A 22,465-nucleotide genomic window follows, 5' to 3' on the forward strand; every position below is an offset into this window, starting at 1 on the left:
CTCTTTTTCATCAAGCTGCAATTCATTATTATTACACTGTAGTAATATTTGCTATCTCATGTGAGATCCCGTGTGGGAATCAGACTGCCTCACACAAAAGCCTTTGGTTGAATGGTCCTGTAGATTTTTTTAAAAAAACATTTAGTATATTGGGATTTTCTTAATTAATCTCATAATGTTCTGTTTACCGACATTGAAATTCTAATGCATCCATCTTTGTCTATATGATATTAGGCTGACGCCTGACTCAAATTAATTTGTCAGTAATTTTTTTTTTCCCTTGTGAGATTCAGATGAGGTCACGTGAATATGAAAACATGATTTATGTTTGAATAATTGAAGAGTCTCTGCTGAATAGACAACTGCTGCCTTCAGAGATTTACAAGGAAATTGTTGGCATTTTGCCCCACAGAGTAGTTCAGGATGCTTTGCCATGACTTTGTTTCTGCAGGGTTCTTTCTGCTTCTGTCCGGCTGTGCCAGGCTAGGTCTAATCTAAGCCATCAAGGATGTGTTTCCTATTAACCCTGTTTTTCTGCTGTTGTGAGCAAACTTCTATCTGAGGTGCTGTTGTTTGCATCTTCCATCTGTTCACATGTGACAAGCATTTGGTTTTCTGTGTGCCTGAGAAGTTACCACTGCAACATTTGACTTTAGGTTTTCACAGTTGCTATTTGCATGTAATGAAAAATAACTTAGATCTGGTTTATCCATAATGGAGACAAAAATGGTGGACTTCAGTCTTCTATTCATTGTGGAGAAGCACTCGGCCAACCGAGCAAGAAGATGATACAGCTGGGAAGATGGAACAAGATACTGGGTTTGGATTATACTTTGTTTCCTTTAGGTAGCCTTCTTCGATGGGAGAGAAAAATATCGTAAATTTAACAGACTTGTTTTAAATGAAGACAAGTTTAATAAGCAGCGGGTAGGAGATGGGAGCTGGTGTGTGTTGTGAGCCCTGCGGAGAGAAGGGCGGCGGCGCAGGGAGCCGGGTCGGGGCCTTCGTCTGCCGGCTGCTCCCGCTTCCCTGGATTTACAGCTCTGCAGGGAAGGCTCCAGCGCCAGGGAGCCCTGCTCCGTGAGGAGGCTGGAATTTCTGGCAGCCTGAAAGTAGCAACGGCCCCTGCACGGCTGGGAGAAACGTTAATGTTGCTTTTGAGGAGAACCACACACAGCAGCTAACAAAGATACTTGGGTTTTGTCCCCAAACACTAAATAAATCTTGGTTTTAGTAGTAACAGCAGTCTCTCCCAGTGCTTTTGGCCTGGTTTTAGCATGGAATGCTTCAGCTGTGTCCCCGCCCATCCCTCGCCACAGCCTCCAAGTAAGAGTGCCCTAGGAAAACAAACAATATTTACTGCTCCTCCTCAGCCGCTGAAACAGCCCGGGTTATCAGAGGGAATCGCTGGCAGCAGTCCTGGGCTGGCAGGTGGCGGAGCGAGGGGCCGAACTGTTCTTATCTCGGATAAGCCCAGTCAGCGCTGTGGGAGGTGCAAATAATTAGCAGTTGTGGTCGTGATTAAGCCTGAGGCAAATGTGAAAAACTGTAACAAAGGCAAAGTCGTTTGTACAACGATTTCCGTGCTGAAAAGAGTGATGTGCCGGTAGAAAGTGCCGTCCAGGTCATCCAGGCAGGGTAATGCAAGACGAGCTGCGTGCCAAGTATTTCACGTGGAAGTGTATACTGACTAATTGCCTGTGAGCAGGGGGATTTCAGCAGCAGCAGTTCGCCCCGTGAGGCTGCGGAAATCTGTAACTCGGAAGAGAAACTGAAATTGCAAGGAAACAAGCACTGGAATTAAAAATAAATAGAGGTGTGAGGGGTCGATTGGCAGCCAGGAGGGCAGTTGTGTTGCTGATGTTACCCGTGGAGCTATTCGTGGAAGTGTTTAGCAAAGGCTAATGCCTGGTGAAGGGCAGCTGGGAGCTCACTTTGAAATAAAACCTTTCCCAGGAAGCATAAAGCTGGATGAAGACAGTCTTCCACTTTGGGCTATCTACCCAGATTCACTTTACCAGGCCTCATTCCTCCTACCTCTTAGTGTTGTTTCAGTGTGATTTCAGGCTGGAATTGGTGACACACCTGCTGGAGCAGGTGTGATCTCCTGCCCTGTCCTAGAGGCTGGGTTGTGGAGTGGGTGTCTGGAAACACCCATTCCAGCAGTTTGCAATGTGTCTGCCAGGCATCCCCCTCCCCTGGCTCCAGCTGCTCAGTGTGTTTCAGCTGTTCACCCTCCACATTATCAGATCACCTTGTTCTTCACCTGTGGCAGAAAACCCCTCTGACTGATGTAAGTGATATAAAATGCATGTGAAGGTAACTATATAGCTATTAGCAGAGGTAGAAATCATACCAGGGCTAACCAGCTTTGAGAGAATTTTCTTATACTGCTTGCTATTTTTAAATGGAATTACATCTTTGTAATGATTTGCAAATAAAAACTCTATTCACGTGGTATTTCAAACTAAGTAATGTGGTGTTGTGGCACAGCTATTGGATCCAATTGATGTAATTAAAATAAATACGTTAGACTGTCAAAATACTTCTGTGCTGTGTGCAATGCTCAACATTGCTTGCATATACAAACCTAAGGGCAGACTCCATCACTCCAACCAGGCTGTGCCTATGCTGGGTGATGCAGCAGTCCTGTTGATTCCACAATCACTGTGGACCCACAGCTCTGAGTGAGTTCATTGACATCTGCACATGTGTGCATTGCTGCTTCACATCAGAACTGTAATTTGTTCCTGGCCATCAGAAGACTCTCACGATGTTTAGCATTGGCACAAACTAATGCAATTACACATATCAGATACTGGTTTCTCTGCAACCATTTCTAAACAGCGTCCTTGCAGTAACTTTAAAGGTCACTGTTGATGGGGTCTCACATTCGCAAACACCAAGCTTAATTTGTTGTCTATTTTAATGTATTGTCCTGAAGTTATTGGGTTTTGAGAACATAGAATCTATTAAGAAGCTTAATAGAGCAGCTCATTCCAATTATAAGAAATGTATTGGTGGAGAAAATGGAAATGCAACAAAGATCAATGTATTAAGTAGTTGCCTGAATGGAGGAAATAGAGGAAATAGATGAAAATTAACTCTCTTTAGTGCTAGAAAGGTATGTGCTTCTGTACAGTACTGGAAACTTCTTATATTGGGTTTCTTATATTGTAGGTGATGATAAAGCATTTCTATGCTGACTGTATAAAATCAGTCTACTGATTTTAAAATCAGCTTCTTCCTTCATTCATTTCTTTTTTCCAAGATGTTGCTGAGTATAGTTGAATTTATTTTGTCCTCACTTTTTTTTTTTTTTTTTTTTTTAAATTTTCCTTCTGGGTTGTATTTCCCTCTTTTGGAGGTTCTTAAATTCCTGTGCTGGAAGACTGTTGTGTTGAAAAGTTATTTGGCACCAAGGAAACTTAGCAGTGAACTCAAGATGGGTCATCTGTGACGATGCAGTCTGGAGCAACTGGCTCTTTGGCTTTGAATTTCTCTTGCTAAATGCCAGGTTTCCTGAGTGAAAAATCAGGGTTTCAGATTATGGCCTAAGGATGTGGGCATTTGGATAGTGATCCTAAATGAATGTTGCCAATTTTCTTTATCAGTGGTGTCTAAAGAAAGAAAACAGGGGAGGTACTTTTGACTCGGGTCCGTTCTCTGCTCCAATTTCCCATGTAGCACAGTTCGGTGTGTCATCTGCTTTGGCAAAAACTCATGGGGAGGCAGAGGAGGGGGAAAAGTCTTGAGCCAGTTTTTGCTTTTCCTACCTTTTCTGCTGTAGCCCCTCTTGCACTGGCAGTCACAACTGAAACATGCTTGAAATAGGTTTGAAAAATGTTATTGTAATTATTTTTCAGTTGCTCTTAAGGGCAGGTTTCATAGGAGCTATGAAACAAACCTATGATCCATAGAAATTCAGTATTAAAAGCTAGTTGAATTTTTACAGTATCATCCATTTACTGATTTCACCTTTTGTGGTATAAACAGGTTGCCATTTAAGCCTCATTTTAAATTATCTGTAGCTAATATCTGTGAAGGGATTCTCAAGTTTGAAGGAGTAAAAGACCATAGGCTGAACGTAAGCAAAAACTAGGTAAAGACTGGCTTACTCAAAAGTTCACTCAAACACAAATTGTATATTTGCAGTAGGTTTTTTACTTTGAATTGTCTGAACAAATATTTGTCTTGTTTTCCCATGAGAGGAACAGTCAGTAGGACCTGGAGACAGAAGTCCCACCACTGTGTTGTGGGAAAGAGATTAAGAGTGATCAGGAACCCTTTACTCTGCGTTGCTCCTGTAGGAATGGGGAAAGGAGTGAAACCACTGTGCTGGAGATGAAGCAGGCTAGGAAAGGGATGTGTCATAGTTGGGACTGAAATGAAATGTGTTCTTATCTTCCCTTTGGGATTTGCACCAAACCTGGCATTTCAGTGCCTGAGAAAGAGCAAGAGTTTTGGAGCACAACAGGGTTAAATGATACAAGCAAAGATAGGTTAAAATAATATTAGCTGTAGCTGAAAATCACTTCAGTATCATGAGTCCTGCTGAGATTGTCTCAGGTCTCTTTCTCAGTTTTGGCTTAAGATCATAAGTTCCTTGTTTTGGTTCTGCTTTTTTGTGTTTGTTTGGTTTTTTTTGAGTAATATCTATCTGATGCTGAAGAAAAACACCACTATGTTACAGGAATTCTCCTTTATGCTCGAATTTTCAGCATGTGTTTGTAGTGTTTTATGCCCTTTCAAAAATTATCAGGAGAGGCTGCAAGTCTTACAAGACTGCATCCTGTTAAAGATTCAGAGGTCTTTGGATCATGTGATAGTTTCTAGGGCACATTGTTCATTACAGACAGTAACAACACAGGGAACAAGATGGATTATTGAGGATCTTGATAGATGATTCTGTGATCTGAGACTGGTCAGAGCTTGAAAAGAAAGATAGGGATCTTTATTCCTGGAAATAATAAACCCTTGACTTTTGATGGGATTTCTCATATGATTCAGATGAGAAACTCTTTTTTGGAAGAGGTTTAATTTCCAGCCTACTGACAGGTGGGCATTTTTAATTTTTTTTTTTTCTGATTTTTCCTGCTTGTTCTTCTGTTTCCAAGATTCATTGCCTGAGCAATTAAAAAAAAAAATCTAATTGTCAATAAGTTGTTTATCCCAGTGCTATATAAAGCAATTTAATTCACTCGGATTTACAAAAAGTCTTTTTACAAAGTTCATTACAAAAGGCTCTTCAGGAAACAAACAGATCATGAGTTCAGTCGTCCTCCCCCCATGATGCTCCATCTGTCTGGACTGGATCTATTCTAGACACATAATAACCTTTGCTCACATCCAGGAAGGAACAGACTTTCAAAAATTATTCCCAGAGTTGAACTGCATATGTTTTTGGCAGGTTTTCTATTCTGTAAGGTGTCCTTTCTGGCAAAAGTGAGGTGAAAGCTTATGTAAATGTGTCAGAAATGTTCCAATAAAAGTCTTGCTTTGCAGAATTCCATTTACAAATGTTGGACACGGTGTTGACCTTACTTGTGTTGTAGCTTTTGGTTAATGGGGGCTGCTCCCTCAGGACAGGGTACCTCATCTGAGACCACTAACATCTGCAAGGGCTGTTCTGCCTCTTGAGAGGTGGTCTCTGCAAACCCCACAAAACTCAGAGCCTGGTTTAAAGGCATCTTTCAGATGATCTTTCCAGAATGCAAAACTCTTTTCTACAGCTTCAGCACCAGTGTTAACGAAGAAACAGCAAACACCTGGGAATTCCACCACGGAGTTGTGCCTTGCCTTGATTGGGAGAGCATAAAACCATTCCCACCTGTAGCTGCTTGGTTGGCTGCCCAGCAGATGAGAGTCCTCCTCTCGCCTGTGCCGTGGAGGGGGTAACTGGTGGGAACGAAGTCTGGTGAGGCCAGAACTGTTCTGTCACCCTGCACAGCCTCATCATCCCTGCTCTGACCGTGCCCTCCTTCTTGCACTTGGGACAGTTTTGACTCAGTAACCTGAGGGGTGTAATGCAAATGCTGCAATAGCACTGAGTGTGCCAGAAGCTTCTCCACACACAACCACCATTCAGGCTGTCAGTCTCATCCTGCTGGGATTCAGACATGGAAAAGTACTGGATAGACTAGACTTGTGGAGGTGGGTTGAATTTTTTTTTTTTTTTTTAATGTTTCTGGTGAAGAACTTGCTGTTTATGCTATCAGTGTAACTTTTCAATTCTAGCTGTCCCCAAAATATGGGAAAATGCTTTGTGAAGAGTTCAGCAGCAAATTAACTGCTTCTCTACCCACAGAAGCTGAAGTCTGCAGCTGCCTGTCTCTGACCATCATTCCTGATTCTTGTTATAAATTCTGCCTGAGATACTAATGAGTCCTGTAGGGTTTTTATACTGCACAAGGGAATGCCCATGTCTTGGGGAGAGAAAAAGAGAAGAAGGCTGTCAGCCAGACCTCAGAGAATCATTGCTGTTTTGGAGGAGAAAGCCAAAGTACCTACTTTTCTCTCAGGAATTGGGTTTTAATTCTGTCATTGGCACCTTTGCTGGTGGTTGAGTATTCCTTTCCGTAAGCATGATGTGGGTGTGTGTCTAAACTTGCATTGTCAGGGCTCTGCTTTGCCTCACTTGCCCTCCCAACACGGGGCTGCCGGGCAGCAGGTGCTGCTCATCTCTGCCACTGCAGGCAGAAGGGAATGAGGACAAGGCACAGAGATGCACCGTGCTACGTGCCTGCTGCCACATCTGTTGGGAAGCTTTATGCGTTTTTGCAAAATGCTGTAGGAGCTGTGGGTGGGAGCTGTTGGAGGGGCAGCACGAAGGCCATCAGTGACCTACAAGTGGCATTGCCAAATTGTAACAGCAGGTGTAGAAAAACATAAATCTTCAGGCAGTGCAGGCAAGGCTTGTCATAAGCTGGAGCAATTCTAAATTCAGATATTTGGAAGGTCCCATGGTACTTTATAAATCCTGTAGAGCACTCTCCAAAATCTGGAAGCTCTGTCTCCTCTTGCTTTGAAGCCAAGAACACTTAGAGCTAATTCTCTCTTCTTTGCCCTTGCCATTGACCTCATTTGTGGAGATGAAAGAAGGAAAAAACAATTAGCTCACTGGGAAATTCTATTATATGGAAGAGAGGTGGATGTTTGATCAATACTCTTGGGTTATGGTCTCAGCTGGAAGGGCAGATTTTTGTCTCCCAGATGGAGTGATGCCTGTTAGTCCCTGAGGCTTGCAAGTGGGAAAGATAGCAATCCAGCCTTTCACTTCTGGAAAACTAAAAGATGCCACTTTCATCTTCTCAAGAAATGAACTCTAGTATATATTGGACAGAATTCATCCTGTTGTTGTTGGGGTAAGAGGGCTCAGTAGGGAATGTGCCTTTCATTCAACTGTACCTAATGGTGTAAAGCAGAACCCACCCTAGCCTCTTGCTCTCCCAGCCTGGGAGAGATTTCCCTTTGACTTTCACAGTATCAGTGACTTAGTGGATTGCAGCCTGTAAGACATTCTCTGAGGTCCTCCCTTGCTCTCTCACCTTGCTGACAGGAATGGGGCCCTGGGGTTGCACCCGTGCTGGGGGCTGGGGTGTGCACGCAGCGTGTCCCCCTGAGGGCAGCCTGGGCCAAGGGGCTTTCAGCTGTCACACCAAAGCAGCCTCTCTGCTACACTGGGGCAGATGAAGCAGAGCTGCCTGCTCTTAAATGTTAATGTCCTCACTGAAACAAATTAGCATGTATTAGGGGAGGAAAGGATAAGTGCACTTTTACCTTTGAAGCTACTCTTGCACGATTTGAATCAGTGTTTTTTTCCTAAGCACTGCAGAAAAGTATTAATTTATCTCATTTAAGGTTTGTTATTATGAAAAGACAGAGATGTCAATATCTGTGAGCTCAAGGTTTAATTTCTACTGAGAGAGCTGTTGAGAAGCTTTTGTAATGTATGGCTAATTTGTTGTAAAGTTAAAAACAGGAACTAGCACTGTTAATGGTAGGGAAAATTTTGCCCCTCTGCTGATGTCCTCTAACATACACATCTTATTTTCATGCCACTGGTTGCCTTTTGGAATGGATAATTTGCCATAATGAGTAAAGCAATTAATCTGCTGAGCCTTCTATTTTCCTTCCAGCTATAGCTAATATGGAGAGTTATATAGCAGATATATTTTGCATTTTTATTCTACATCCACTCTAATAGTCTCAGTGGTTTTTACTCTTGTAAATGTAAGAAGCCTCTAAGCTACTCTGATAGCAGAGAGATCATAAATTATCTGCTTTTGCCAAGGTGGGAAACCGAACAATGGCATGGCAATTGTCCTTTAGTGTTCCTGGTGCTGGATTTAGAACATCGTAGCTGTGAGTCACAAAGCAGTAGTTCCATATATCTTTATCCTGGAAGTGAAAATGTGGGATATTTTTTAAAAATAATAGTGATTTAACTTTATTTTGGCAGATGTTTTTCCAGGTCACGTGTCTTTTCTTTCCCCCCAGTATGCAACGAGATTTTCCACCATTCTTTTATTGGCTCAAGGGTCAGAGCATGATGCTGACAGTGCCAAGGTCATGAGTTCTATCTCTGTGTGGGCCATTCACTTAAGAGAGTTGGACTTGGTGATCCTTGAGGGTCCCTTCCAACTCAGAATATTCTGTGAAGTCACTCCCTAGCTCTCCTGTACTTGTTTTGCCACAAGAGCTCAGCTATAGCCCCAGCACTGCACCTTGCCCAGGCAGGCTCTGTGTGTCCCCAGTAATTCCTTGGCTGCCCTCCCTCCTTCTCTGCTAGCTACCTCCCAGAAGGTTTGCTAAGGTTCTGTGACCTAGTAGATAAAACACAGGCTTTTCTGATAAAGGTGAGTGGTGACTGATCTGCTACACCTTGTTTTGCAGGTGTTTCAGCATCAAACCTTCAATTCCAGATGGCTGAAGTTGGTCCATGTAAAGGTTGGACACAGTTGTGAAAGTTGCTGCCCTTGGAAGAAGGTGGTAGAGCCAGGTAAGAAGGAAGGATCTGCTGCGCTACTGATTCCTTGGCATTGCTGGAAATCTCCTTAGAAGCTGCTGACTAATGTAAGGAAATGTCTTTCTAAGCCAAGTATGCTGTTGTTTTTATGAATTTTCTATTCAGTGCTGTTACTTGCACATGTGCAGGGGCTGGCTGGGCTGCTGTTTTGTAGGTTGTGCTGCTTTCTGAACATTGTGTTCTGGCTTGAGCTCCAGCTGCTGTGTCCCTGGGGGTGGCAAGGGCTGGAGCAGCAGGTACTGTGTGCTGTGTCCTTGTGAGCACTCCTAGAGAGGCCCTGGCCAAGGCTTGCATTCTCTGCCAATTTTTCTTCAGGTCTCACCCCTGAAGTTTTTTGCTGTTAGTTTTAGAGAAGATAAATAGCAATGCAGAGCTGCCTGTGTGCAACAGTAGTGGTGACTTACTCCTGCCAGAAGTGAGGTTTTAGTGGGGAATTTGCTCTGGACCCTAGTATGACTTCTCTCTGCTCAGCAATGTAGATTAGGCATGTGACCTCTCCTCTTCTACAGCTGATTATTTCATTATTGTTTGAACTTATAAAATTGTCTGTTGCTAAATATAGCAACAGGTCCTTCCCCGTATAGTTTCTGGAATAGGGAATTTGTCCGCTTACATTTAGGAAGTTCTGCTTCCTGGTCAGATGATGCTCAAGATGCCCCCTACCCAGGAACATCTGGGCAGGCTTCACTTCATGGTCTGGCCCCAGTTGTGACCAGGAGATGGGCATGAGCTGTTTTCAAACTGGCTCAACAGGACAGAAAAAGAGCTGGTCCATAAAATTCTGGCAGCAAGGAGAAGCTGCTTTGGGCAGAAGCATACCCAGCCTTTTGGAGTGGGGGTGCTCACTGTGGATTGTGTTAAGGAGGAGTATAGCTGCCTTCAATGAGTAAAATGAGCACGAGGAAGCAGTCCTGGTTGTGAGGAGGAGTGCAGTGACAGGATCACTGGCCAGTCTGAAGCAGGCTGAAGTGGTGCACGGTTCTTACAGTGCTGAGATGCAAATAAAGGTCTGATGGAGCTGAGCAGCCTTTCTGCAAGGCTGTTTCTTGGAAGTGTGGGTGACCTTGGAAACAGAAGGGCCCTCCCTCCAAGAGGGCTGCTCAGAGAGCCTTGCAGTACTGCAGCAGAGGCATTTTGCAATGCACCAGGTGGTGGGGACCAGCACAGGCTGGGATCAGTGCAATCTGGAATACCAGGTGGCAAGCTGAAGCCTGGTGCCAGCAAAGGCTTGCTGTCGTTCTCGTCATATAATTCATTGGTGATCTTGCTAATTTGAAATCCGATCTGTGTTTTGTATTGACTTAAATATCTTCTGCCAAATGAGTGGTAGTGTGAAAATCTAGCATTAATTGTTTGTCAAGACACAGCTGAAGAAACAGTCAAAGTGAGTATGAATCATTTGAAAGAAGTGGTTTTTACCTCTATTTCCCCTCTTCTCTCCACCATGTTCAACCCCATTCCCTTGTCTTTGCAGAGTGATGCTTTCTTTAGGGAAAAACACTGGAGCTTTGGCACTGAGAACTCTGCAAAGGTACTGCTCAGGCTGCTGGAGCTACTGAAATACTCTGAGTAGCAGATGACAGGTTTTCTGTCACTGCTGCATTTCTGGTGCTCTGGATCTTTTTCTGGATGTCTTCAGTGGCATTTCACAGCAGAGTGAGATTCAGTGACCTTTTGCCGGGTCATCAGCATGGGGTTTATTCTCGCTTTTCTCTCAGTTGTGAAGCAAATGCTGCTGGCACAGTTGGCAGGTAATACTGCACTGCAGATGAATCTGATGTGATGGGACTGCTGCAGTCTGGAGGGATGAATGTATGGCAATCTCTAAAGCCAGGTAACTTCTCAAGTCGTGCTTGTGATATGGCAAAATGAGGTGAAATATTTTTGAGTTCTTTAAATAGGTGGAGTATTGTGCCTTCTCCTTGCTACTGCATTTTGTATTTATTTCAAGGGAAAATAAATAGCTTTAAGAATGTGGGTCTGTCTGTGGCAGAAGTAGCACTGAATTGAAACAGTGTGAAGAAAACAGTCCTGTTTGCAAGCTGTCGGAGAAACTTGCCTCTGATTGATCTTCCGGGTTAGCAGAATGTGACAACCTATAGCAACAAAAGTGAACAAGCATGGGATAAAATACAAGGTCTGCTTAAAAATTTATTAAGTTGAACTCCAAAGCCTCAGAAGGGTATTTGTGTTGGGATTTTTCTTTTTCTTAGCAGTGTTTCTAAACAATCTGGAGTGAATTAGACCCCTACAATTGGAAATTTAATTTGGGGTCATCTTTAAATGAACTCTAAAAGCATTAGACTCTGCTTGGCCAGGATCTCTGCTTTGGGCCTAAGCCCAGCATGTCATCTCCAAATCAATTCCAAGGTCCCTTTCCAGCCCAAGCTACTATTGATTCTTTCTTTTTCCTTTTAACAAAAAGTCATCTCTGAGGTGATCACATTATATATCTTCGTCAGTAAATCAGTAAAGGCAGTTTCAGGCCGAAGGAAGCTGCTGCCTGAGGAAGCACTGTGGCTCATCCCTGGCAGCAGTGCAGCAGCTGGTGTGTGTGCCTGGGCACGGCCGCCTCTCGCGCTCACAGGGCTGCAGCTGCTCAGGAGTGGTGCAAAAAGGACTGTGTGCACAGGGTTTAGGCACTTGCCCTTCTCATCTCGAGTCTCGGAGACAGTTTTACCTTTTGATTCATTGTGGAAGCAGAGTATAGTCCTGGAGAGAGGGAGGGGCCATTTGGTGGGGTTTGCTACTGAGGGGCTGGTGTGTGCCAGAGGTGCTGGGGCTGTGTGTTGTGTCGCCTCTGTACTGACAGGCTGCAACACCTGGCAGGAGGTCTCGCTCTTGGCCCAGCTGTGTTGTATTTTGACAGAAGATAGGGAATGCAGGATGGCACTATGATAAGATTGTGGGACTACTTTTGTTTGTGTAGTATGACTTTTTATAGGCTTAATTCAGACTTTTTAAGCAACAGCTTTGTTTAGGCTTTTTTTTTTCAGGTCAAAACACTCTTTTTTAGTAGAAACTGTGATGGGAATCCCATGGAAAATAACTGTAAATAAGGGACTGATATGTGTGCAGTTTGTGTCAAGGCATATGAAATGAGAATAAATCTCTTAAAATAAAGGCCAGGTGGCAATACAAGCCAGAGCAAGGATGCCCTGTTTGCTACTAACTTTGTTAGTGCAGTTACCAATAATTACCACATCCCTAAATGACCATATTGTTCTCAGTAGTGTCAGTAAGGTCAATTCACAGTCATAGGATGAAAGGGGACACTCCAATAGCTCTTAATGTGCATCAAAATGAGAAGATTGATATTGACAAGGTGACCTCAGCTCCGAAGGGGCAGTTTATTTTGAATGACTGTAGTTTTCCTTTGCTTATGATTGACAGCCTCAGTGGTATGACTATTTTCTTTCTTTCTGTGTTGTTTTTTTTTTCCTTTGTCTTGAAGGGGCACCCCAGTTCCTGATAACTATTTCATATAACACAGCTACAGCACAAGTAAGTAAAGACCAGTAAGATTTTCTGCAGAAAGTTGCTGCACCCCAGTGCCCAATGTCCCCCAAGTGGCCTTTGATGGTTCTCTGGATGACCCCAGCTCTGGGTTAGTGTCTGGCATTTAGTTCCGCAATTAAAATGTGTGGCCTGACATCAGTTCCGAATTTGTCTTTCCTTCAATTTTTCATGTCCACCCAATTCATTCTTTTGTCCTCTTAACCTTCTCTGTGTCAGATAACTGTGTTTCATCCTCCAGTTGCCGTCAGTGGAAAGTTTGCTGTAATTTATTTACAATTTCTCACATTTTTCTCTTTTTACATTGAGTTTTGTACTGAAAAGGAATTTAATTGATATTCTGTAAAATTTGGAACCATCAACACTGTTCTATTTACTGCATCCCTTCCCCCCCCTCCAAATAAGGTGATTAAAAAGTTATACTGTACACTTTTGGGAGGAAGAACTGCATATTCTTCTTCATGGCCTGCAGAACACCTGGGTGCATGCAAATTTGTAAACTTAGCTAAATGTAGGCCTTGAAGACTCTTCTCTGGTTGTATTGGGCAGTTAAAACTTCAGGCTTAGTAAGCACTGTTGCTATCAGTGGAATGAGAAAACATTTTTAATAAACACAGTGAATATCTCCAGGATTTGACTGTCTGACAGTATTGGCTATGGAGGGAGGTTATGCTGTTATTGCTTGAGTGATCAATGCAACTGTTCTGAGACATGTGGTTATGAAAAAAAGAGGTTATGAAGTGTAGCAAACTTGTGAGAAAACACAGCTTTCAGTAGAGGGCTCTTTAACCTCAGCTTCCTTGGAGGTTAAGAATACTTTTATTGCATTTCTTCCTGCAGAATATGGTGCTGCAGCTGTAGAAAATGCTGTGCACTGAATAAAATAAATTGTACAAACAGAAGGATACACATCCTCACCTCTCCAAGCCTCTTGGTTTGGTATGATACAGTGTAAGACATTTGTAAAACAGATGAAAAAAGAAATACTCATCCTTGACATTCGCAATATATGGTCTGAAGGAATTTCAGCAGCTCTGAAGCAGTTTCTGGTGCAGAATTTGCTGCATTTGCCTTAGGTAAATGGATGGCAAAGGGATGCTTGTTAGGAGGAAAATCTAGAATAACGGGGCCACGAGCAGTAACTGTCCTCAGAGATGTGAAATGTGAGGAGGTGATTTGGCAGTCCTGGAGATCTGAGGGCAGGCAGACAGACCTTGGGTGTCTGGGGCTTTCTGCTCTCTTCTTTATCTGATTGAGGTCCCGTTTCCTCCACTAAAACTCTGGTGCTGCCTGATCAGCAGCATGGTGTGGCTGTTGCTTCCTGCCTGAGTGTGAAGGCAGGAATGATGCCTGATGTGGTATGTGAAGTATAAAGGAAAGTTTTGTTCTTCCATCAGTGCCCATATTGCAATTTCAGCTTTGCCTCCAAGTCCGTGAATATTTGGAGTGAATATTGTTACTAACAAATAGCAGGCAAATGTAACTCTTCTGTCTTGGTATAAAATAGTACTGTTAATTTTTTTCCAGTATCCAGGGTTACCTTCTTTTTAAGACAGGAAGAAGGAGGTACCTTTTAAACTAACTTTTACTGTCTTCTCTGACTTCTTGTTAGTCAAATAATGGGAGCAAAAAAAGGAAGCAAAACTTAACGAAGAAAAAACCATGATGCTTTGACTAACTTTAAAAAATAAGTTCATAAACTGTGCGTTTGTAATAAGTTTACATTGATTGTTTTTCCTTGGATATTAAGATTTATTCTCCCTAGAGTGCAGTAAATGTGAGGTGGAAACAGGCCAGCGTACACTCATTTGTTGCCTCTTGGGAAATGGTGTTTGCAGAGTGATGGCTGGCCTGGAGACTCAACCCCTGAGTGGGTTAAAAAGTGTGACAGCAGAGCTGAGTCAGGGACTCCAGAGTGAGCCAGCTGCCCAGGTGAGCGGAAGAGAGGTGTTTTTGTCAAATACTTGGAGAAATAGCTCTGACTTCAGACAGACTGAAGACTTTTGGCTGAGTAGGTTCACACTGCTGAGCCCAGTCATGCTATGTGCTTTCTCTGTTTAAGGAATTATTTGTATTTAGATGGGCAGTAAAGATTTTCTAAAATATATTTTTTAAACTGATGACTGTTATAAACCTTTTTTTTTTTTTTTTTTTTAACCTCAACACCCTTCATTGTCTCTGTTGTGGCTTTTTTTTCCCCCATGCAGCTGCATGGAAGCAGTTTGCTCCCATGTGTAGCCATCTTCAGTGACCTCCTGTTCTGTTCTCTGGCTTTTGAGCAAAGCTCTGGTTAAGCCTCTGGACCTGCCTGGGGAGTCCTTTTCTGTGTAGTAGATGGAAAGCCTCCACTGGTTTTACACATTGCCTAGAAAGATCTTGAGAGCTGGATTACAGCTGGGTTATTATGGATTGTCACTTTGTTAGATTTATGTGCAAACCGTTTTAAGTCTGCTCTCTCTTTTCCTAAATTATCTCTATTGCAAGTTAGCATAAATACACGTGATAGTGCTAAAATCTATGGCTTGTTGCAGGACACAATATTAGGCTTTTTTTAATGATATTGAGTCATGCTGGTGACAGCAGATAATTTCTGTTAAAAGGTATTTACCCTTAGCAGTATTTAATTAGTGAAAAGAAATGAAGATGTCAGTTGCTCCTTTTCTTCTAGGAAGTCTTCTGCTGGAAGTGCAAGCACAGGGCCCCTAGAAGCAAAGGGCCTGCATATGTCAGAGCAGTTCAGTAATTATTACAGTCTTACTGTAATCCCTGAGTGCTTTCTTGATCTGAGGACCGAGAGGAGGAGTGCTATGACAAGGTAGGTGTGCCTTTTCTCCCTTCTGTGTTAAAGAGGGGGGAAAACTTTTTTTGATATATTTCAATTTTTTTTTTCCTTGAATTGGCAGCTGAAGATGGAAGTTTTTCCCCTGCAACTGAGAGCAGTTACTATCTGGTTACTAGACATTTACACAGTAATCAAGTAAGCAGCATTGGTTTGCTTATTACTGCAGTGAACTTCTAACTTCCTGTTAGGATGCTGTTGACAGCAACAAGGACCCTTTAGAGGTCACTTACAAATACTGGTTGAAGCTCCTACACAGAAAAATTTAAACTTATTGCCTTTGTCTTGAACAAACTGCTCTTTGCCAAGTAACATAATAAAGCAGTGCCTTCTTGAAGGGAGGAAAGGACAGGACATCAGGAAGGAAATTAGGTTTGTACACACTTAAGCAGACTATTTCTCCCCCCAGATACTGCTGTTATGGGAACTTTCCTTCTCTGGTGTCCGAGGAGGCACTGTGCAGTTGCAGCCCAGGATGCCCAGAGGCTCCTCACTGCTGCTGTGTGTGGGGTGCAGCCTGGAGAGGCTGACTTCTGCTGCTCAGTCCTCAGCAAGACTGCAGCTCTTGCCTGCAACAGATTGACTGTTACGGGTCTTTCTGTGGCTGCTGTTTCCTTGTCCTGTGATCCAGACCTCCTCAAAAGAGCAAGAGAAGTTAGGCTGGCTTCTTTCTGTGGAAAGTGCCTTGTTGCCTGCTGGGCACTGGGAAGTAGATCTAGAATTTCTCTTTGCATAAGACTCTATACTAGTGATTTATATTTTGACTAATATTTGAGCAGGCACTTGAGCCAGATGCTTTTATTCTATGATGTATAAGTAAACATTGTTTTCCTGCTTCACAAGTAAGCAAAACAAAGAGCAGCAATAATAAGCTCAGAATATCCACAATATGCTGAAGTGGTCCATAGTCTGTGAGATTAAAGTGGAAAAGGGGCCAAGAAAAGTAATCTTTTTATTCTGTGCTCTAGGAAGGAATCTCATGGTATGAAATGACATGTGGTGGGTGTGAAGAATGGTCAGAGGCAGGAAGGGAGCTGAGCCTGGCTAATGCCATAGGAAAACCCTTTAATGTGGGGCTCTCCTGGCTGTGCCTGGCTTCCACCTGGTGAGGTTTGCTCTCACTGCCTTTGGTCACTGTACCAGGCTGCTGTGTTTTACTGGTTATGGTTCATTTTACCATGTTACTGGAGAAGTGGTAGAGGTTGGCATAATTCTTGCAAATATTACTGGAGTAATATGGGATTGGAGAATTTCCATTGTCTGAAACCTGCTGGTGCTACAGTCATGGTAGCAGAAAGCACATGTGATCTGTCAGTTCTAGCATTTTCTTAATGTGTTTATTCTCATATTGGGATAGGAGTTTAACCTTTCTGGCTTGTTAGAAAAGACAAGACCGGTTTCTTTCAACAAAGTTCATGCAAATATAGGCAGGAAATATAGGAGAAGTACAAAGCACTTTACACTCCTTCCTACAAAATAATAATTGAAATATTTCAGTCCTTAGAAACTGCATTATAATGCTACTTGATTTCAGAAAGAAAATGTAACTCTGCTAAACATACTCTTTGTTCTCACAGTTTTTCAATAATTTTGTATGGCGTTTGGTTGTATGTTGGTGATAAATACTACAAAAGGAATAGAAAAAAGATGTGCTTATACTGGCAACCAAATATGAGATTTCTGCAAATTCATAGTTTGAGTACATTGTAATTGTGATTGTTCCAGAATGGTAAAATAAAATCCAGCTTTTAATTTAGCTGAGCAATCCGATTTTACTGGGCTGGAGCTGAAAAGCCTTTTACAAAGGTGTTTTCCTCATGCTGCTGGATTTAAGCTAATATTTTGTAGATGTTAAAGCTGATGATGTGTTTCTAGAGAAGAGGGCTTTGGTCCATGAGGTTTTTTGCCTTAGATCCTGGGATGCACAGAGCCAGCCTGTTCTGAGTTTGTGTGCTGTCACAGTGCTGGGACACCCAGCTTTGGGTTGTGCTTGCCAAGTCACAGCCCATCATGTCTGAGGCCATTCCTGTTCTCTGGGGATGAGCTGTATGGTTCTGTTACCCCACAGCAGGACGTTACACCCTCTTCTGCATAGCAAAGAGAGTTGAAAAGTGCTTGTTTGGCCTTTTTGTTTTACATTTTTATTTTCACTGTGGCAAAGTGGACACTGTACACGAGCACTGCAGCAAACACCTGCTAATGCAGCTGGAGATCAGCTACACCGGGGATGCTGCCTTTGGCTAGTTCTTCTGATGAAGAATTTATGCTGTAACAAACTTTTGGGTTATTGAGCTCTACAGCCACACAAATTTTTGTAGAATGGTGAAAGAAAGCACAAATAGATGTAATTTTTTATTATGCAGCAAATGAGATTAATGTATCCTAATATTTAGGGTAGCTTTCTGAAGAATAATAGATACAAATTTTTTTTATTTGTAAGTATAGGTAGATAATAAAAAACTACAGTCATTGTCTAAAGTTCACAGCTGGGATGTTTTCCTTCCATTTTCAAAAGACACCTGAGGTTTCCTTTTTGAGCTTATGTTTCAAAACTGATAAAACTCAGAGGGCTTTTCTCTTGCTGCGGTATTAATTTCATTTATGAAGAAAGCCAGGAGATCAAATATTGACCCGACCCAGGGAAAATATTGACAGTATAACTAGAAAACTATACTGGTTAAGGTGCAGATTGAGAACAGAAATCTCATACCCAGGGTGCACTGAAAGTTTAGAGGCAGCTTGAAGCTAATGTGAAGAGACAGGTTGTCTGGGTTAATATCAAATGGGGAAAGACTGCAAAACCAGAAGGGAAGAGGATGCATTATGCCTTTCTAAATTGCATTAGGCTTTGGGATATCATCTTTGTTTTATAATACATAGCAAAGTGATTTATAATATTGTAATGAGACTGTTTAGAGCATTAATAATCCTCCCACCCTTCCAAATTTTAAGCCATCCATGTTGCTTTCAGAAGCCAAGATATGACCTGTTGTACAATTTGTTCCATTTCACTGGTTTCCTTAAATCTGCTTGACGTTGTAACCAGCAAAGTCTTAGACAATCCTGTAACTTTATCAGTCTTGTGTGTTAAAATGCTTCGTGATTTTGCGGGGGGTTTTTTTGTTTATTTTTAAAATATATACGTTTTCCTTTTTTTTTTTTTTTCTGTAGTACTGATGACTTTTTTCAAAAAGACCAAGTTGGAGGGGATAGTGGTTGCTGCCTGCCTGGATGTAACTCCTTGCTTGGCCACTAGGTCTAGGGCAGTCATACTTCTTGGATGTCTTTCTCACTACTTGTCTACCGTTCAGTCTTTGCTCCACACTGTACATGTGTATGACACTCAGCAAACCAGGTCCTGGGTTTGGTCCTTGCACTTCATCCCTTCAGAAGGGCTGAGACACCTCCTGTCTCATTTGATACTATGCATAAAATGGATAACAGTACTGTATGAGTATTGCATTATATGATTTTTTGGCTGCCAATTACTTGTAGTGCAGTAATTATTAAGTAAAACTGATCTGCCTGAGGTCACAAAGCCAGGAATAGAGCTCATATCTACTGACTCCTGATCCAGTGATGCAGCTGTTAATTCACACAATTTCTACTTGAGTTCATTAAAAACCTTCTCCCACAGCTCTGCCTCCCTTGGCAGCCAAAATTTCTCCTTTTAATAGAAGAAATGAGCTTCCTTTGGGACTGTAATTCCCCCCACAGTGAAAAACTTATCCAGCTGAGAGTATTTGCTATCTTTTGAAGTACTGTTAGCCCTTCCTGACCTGAGAAACAAGGGGGGGCGGGGACTAAACTCTTATATCTAAGCTTGGAAAACACATCTAATGTAGTCAGGGCATGTGTGCTAGACAGTTTTCATGTCTGAATGCTGAAGATAATGCACTTTAAAAGTTCTCGGAGATGAAAACTCAATTTATTATAACAAAGATGATGTTCACTCCCCCTCCAAAGCCAACTAAACTCTTCCATGGAACTACAGAACAGGAAAATGAGTCAGGTGTGGGGAGTGTGTGTGGTTTTGGTGACATTTTTGTGTGTATCTTGTTTTAAAGGGGGTGGTGGTTTTGTTGAGAGTCTTTTGTTGTTTAATTTTGAGGAGTAGTTTTTGAGGGCAGAAGGGACCATTATGGTCCCTGATACAGAACTTCATCCTGTGTTTTCTTCATTGAGCATATCATACATGGCTGAATGTATATTTTTAGGTAGATAGCCATTCTTGATCTACTTAAATTAGTGCCATATGAGGACTAACCTTTTCACATGCCAAGTTGTTCCAACTCTTAAATACTAATTTTAGTCCTAATGGCTAAGAGAGGGAGGTGTGCGTACTCTCAGAAGAGAGCAAACATATCTCAATACAATAAGGACGCTTAGAACATGAGCTAGATGCCATTTAGTAAAAAGCTAGATTACCCTTATATCTCTCTTCAGATAATGCACCAGTTTAGAACTATTTAATTTAGAGTTTCGTTGCATTAATTTACTTCCATGCTTCCAGTTCTTCAAGAAATAATTCTGGAGAGAGTTGAGAAGTTGTTTCAGCATACATTGTTATTCACAAAAGATGAATCCTGCGTGTTTCTGAATGAAGTCCTATCTATGCTTTTAAAGCACTATTTTTAAAACTTAAAAAGAAATCTTTTTCCAGTGTAACGTATTAGTTATGCAAATATAGAAAAGACTCTGTCTTAGTGTTCTCAATTACATGTAACAAAACTTCCAATGGAAATCAGTGCCAGATATATTCAGCTTGACTCTTAGGACTTGGATTTTATATTCTGTAGCCTTCTCCAAATCTTCAATTTCAACACTGAAAACAAGTTACACGTAATAAAATATTATGTGAATGCTTTTCCTTACTCCTTGGGATCAAAAAATGTTTCATTTTTTTCTGAAAGTTCTCAGTATAATGCTTTGAAAAGCTGTTACAGAAGCTTAGTGTTCTGAACTAAATAAAATTAAAGTGGGACTCTGTGCTGTGAGATTTAAGTCAGTGTTGTGGTATGGAGCCCACAGGGTATTGCAAGAGTTTGTAGTGTAAGTGTCCAAGAAGGTGGGAGAAAGAAGAGGGGAAAGAAGAGTAAATCCCCTCATTTATGCAGATGTTTGAGCTATGGGATACAATAGCACTTTAACAGAATGTTATTCTCCTCTGTTCCAGGAGCAATGCCAGTGTTTGCAGGAACAGGAAACTTGGCAGTCTGAGTTGTCTCTATATTAGCATGCTCTGTCTCTTAACCTTTGTCTCACCTACCTCAGAGGGCACCAGAATGGGGACATTCATCAGAAATTCAGGAGTCTGGGTGCTCTAGAAACCGGATTGAGTTGGGGCAATGTGCATGTGTGTTTTGCTGCTGCCTCTCTTTAAGGCATTCTGTGTTATACGATGTAAAATATCAATGGTTAGCGATGCGTAAGACTAAGGGTAACTATCAAAAACTTAATCTGTCTTTTTCAGGTGCCTTTAACTTGGAGGCTGTGAAATGCATAGAAGATGACATACAATTGCCAGTGACACTCAAGCCTTTTATATGTATGTGTGTCCCCCTGTGCTCTTGCTAGTGATATGAGTGGAGTTTTCAATTTAAAAAAAAAAAAATTTCAAAATTCGATCTTCAGATTTCAAACCCAGTTTTTAAGGAGGTTTCACAGTATGTGAAGGACTGTGCACAGAACCTGTAGAAGTATAGTCCAAATCAGAATAAAGCAAAATTATTATTTTTCTGTGTAATTTAAACTGCATAGATGATGGGTACAAACCCATGTTTAACTTCTACTGCAGAATTTAAATTATGCACATACAAGAATGGTGCCAGAGTAATTTCTGTGGAGCACATGTGTGTCTAAAGGCATGTACACTGCAAAACCATCAGTTCACTGATGATTGCAATATAGCATGAAGATTGTATGTCATCTTCCAGGAATAGTGTTACTCAAAGGAATCACTAAGGGAAAGTATACGAATGTAGATCATTTATAATTTTGTTGTACCAACTGTAACTTCTGATGATGTACTGGGTGGGTACTTTGCCCACTTATTTTAAGGTAGCAATGATTAAATTTAACACAGGTATTACCTAGTGAGTGGGAAATCCTGCTCTGGATTTTGAAACAGTAATTTTTCTCTCTATACCTTTATACATTCTCTTTGTGGGAGTATATGTGTGTGTGTATATATCAGAAGTTTTCTATATATCAGACCTTTTCTATATATATGTTTTTATTTCTATATTAGCTCAATACTGCTTCACTACTTTTCCTTTACAATGTGTCTTATAAAGCAGAATGGTATTTTGATTTTACAAAAGTAATCTTCATGTAGTCTGCCAAGCGTTGGTGCCATGTTTTGTTGGAGTGTTATTTTTATATACCTATATAGCTACCTATAGGCATATATATAGCTATATAAAATCAAACAACACCTACATAATTGCTCACAGACAGAGAGAATGAGGTTTATATAGCAATTTATCACAGATTTTGTCAGTGAAAAGGAAAAAGAGCGATGATCCTGCCTCCAGCCATGACTCTAATCTTTTCCTGAAGGGAACTGTCAGATGGGCTTTGATTCTTCCTATCTAATTGTGTCAAAGAGTTTATATCCTGTTTCTGGCAAAGAAAGAATGAAAACTAGTTTTTCTATAAATATATATGCATGAAAAAAGAAACAGCCTGACTTATGAGGATTATTTTCTGCTTTTCTTCCTATTATTCCTTGAAATGTTCAGAGATGCCTATCGGTGTTCTGAGATGTTAAATATTGCACATCAGCAAGTACAGAACAGTAAGCCTCAAAATTGCTCAAAAATAATAAAAAAATATGGACAATGTAACTATCCTCATTTTACAGATCAGAAAGGTCTATCTTAAGGATTATGGATTTTACCTAAGGCTGTAGGGAATCCTGGCTGAGCCTGCAATCAAATGCAGTGTGTCTTGTTCTAATATCTTATCTATGAAATGATGCTCACTTTTAACTCACAGTTCACCTATGGGTATGGTACATTGCAGTTCAAGTAAGATGATTCTTGTGTGTGGATATGGTTTTTAACAGTCTGGTAGTAGGT

The 22,465-nt window shown here is 41.5% G+C and overlaps 1 protein-coding gene across 1 annotated transcript in view; it reads left to right on the top strand.

Moving 5' to 3' along the window:
* Positions 1–5,859: 5,859 nt before the first annotated feature.
* RET (ret proto-oncogene) overlaps positions 5,860–22,465 on the top strand; it is a 252,913-nt gene continuing 236,307 nt past the window's right edge. The window contains exons 1-2 of the mRNA XM_066191532.1: positions 5,860–6,153; positions 8,896–9,001. The gene's annotated coding sequence lies outside the window, so the exon portion shown is untranslated. The remainder of the gene's footprint in view (positions 6,154–8,895; positions 9,002–22,465) is intronic.

The sequence above is a fragment of the Chamaea fasciata genome, unplaced genomic scaffold, assembly GCF_029207755.1.
Source record: "Chamaea fasciata isolate MVZ Bird 193981 ecotype frontalis unplaced genomic scaffold, bChaFas1.0.hap1 SCAF_9, whole genome shotgun sequence".
Classification (NCBI taxonomy): domain Eukaryota; kingdom Metazoa; phylum Chordata; class Aves; order Passeriformes; family Sylviidae; genus Chamaea; species Chamaea fasciata.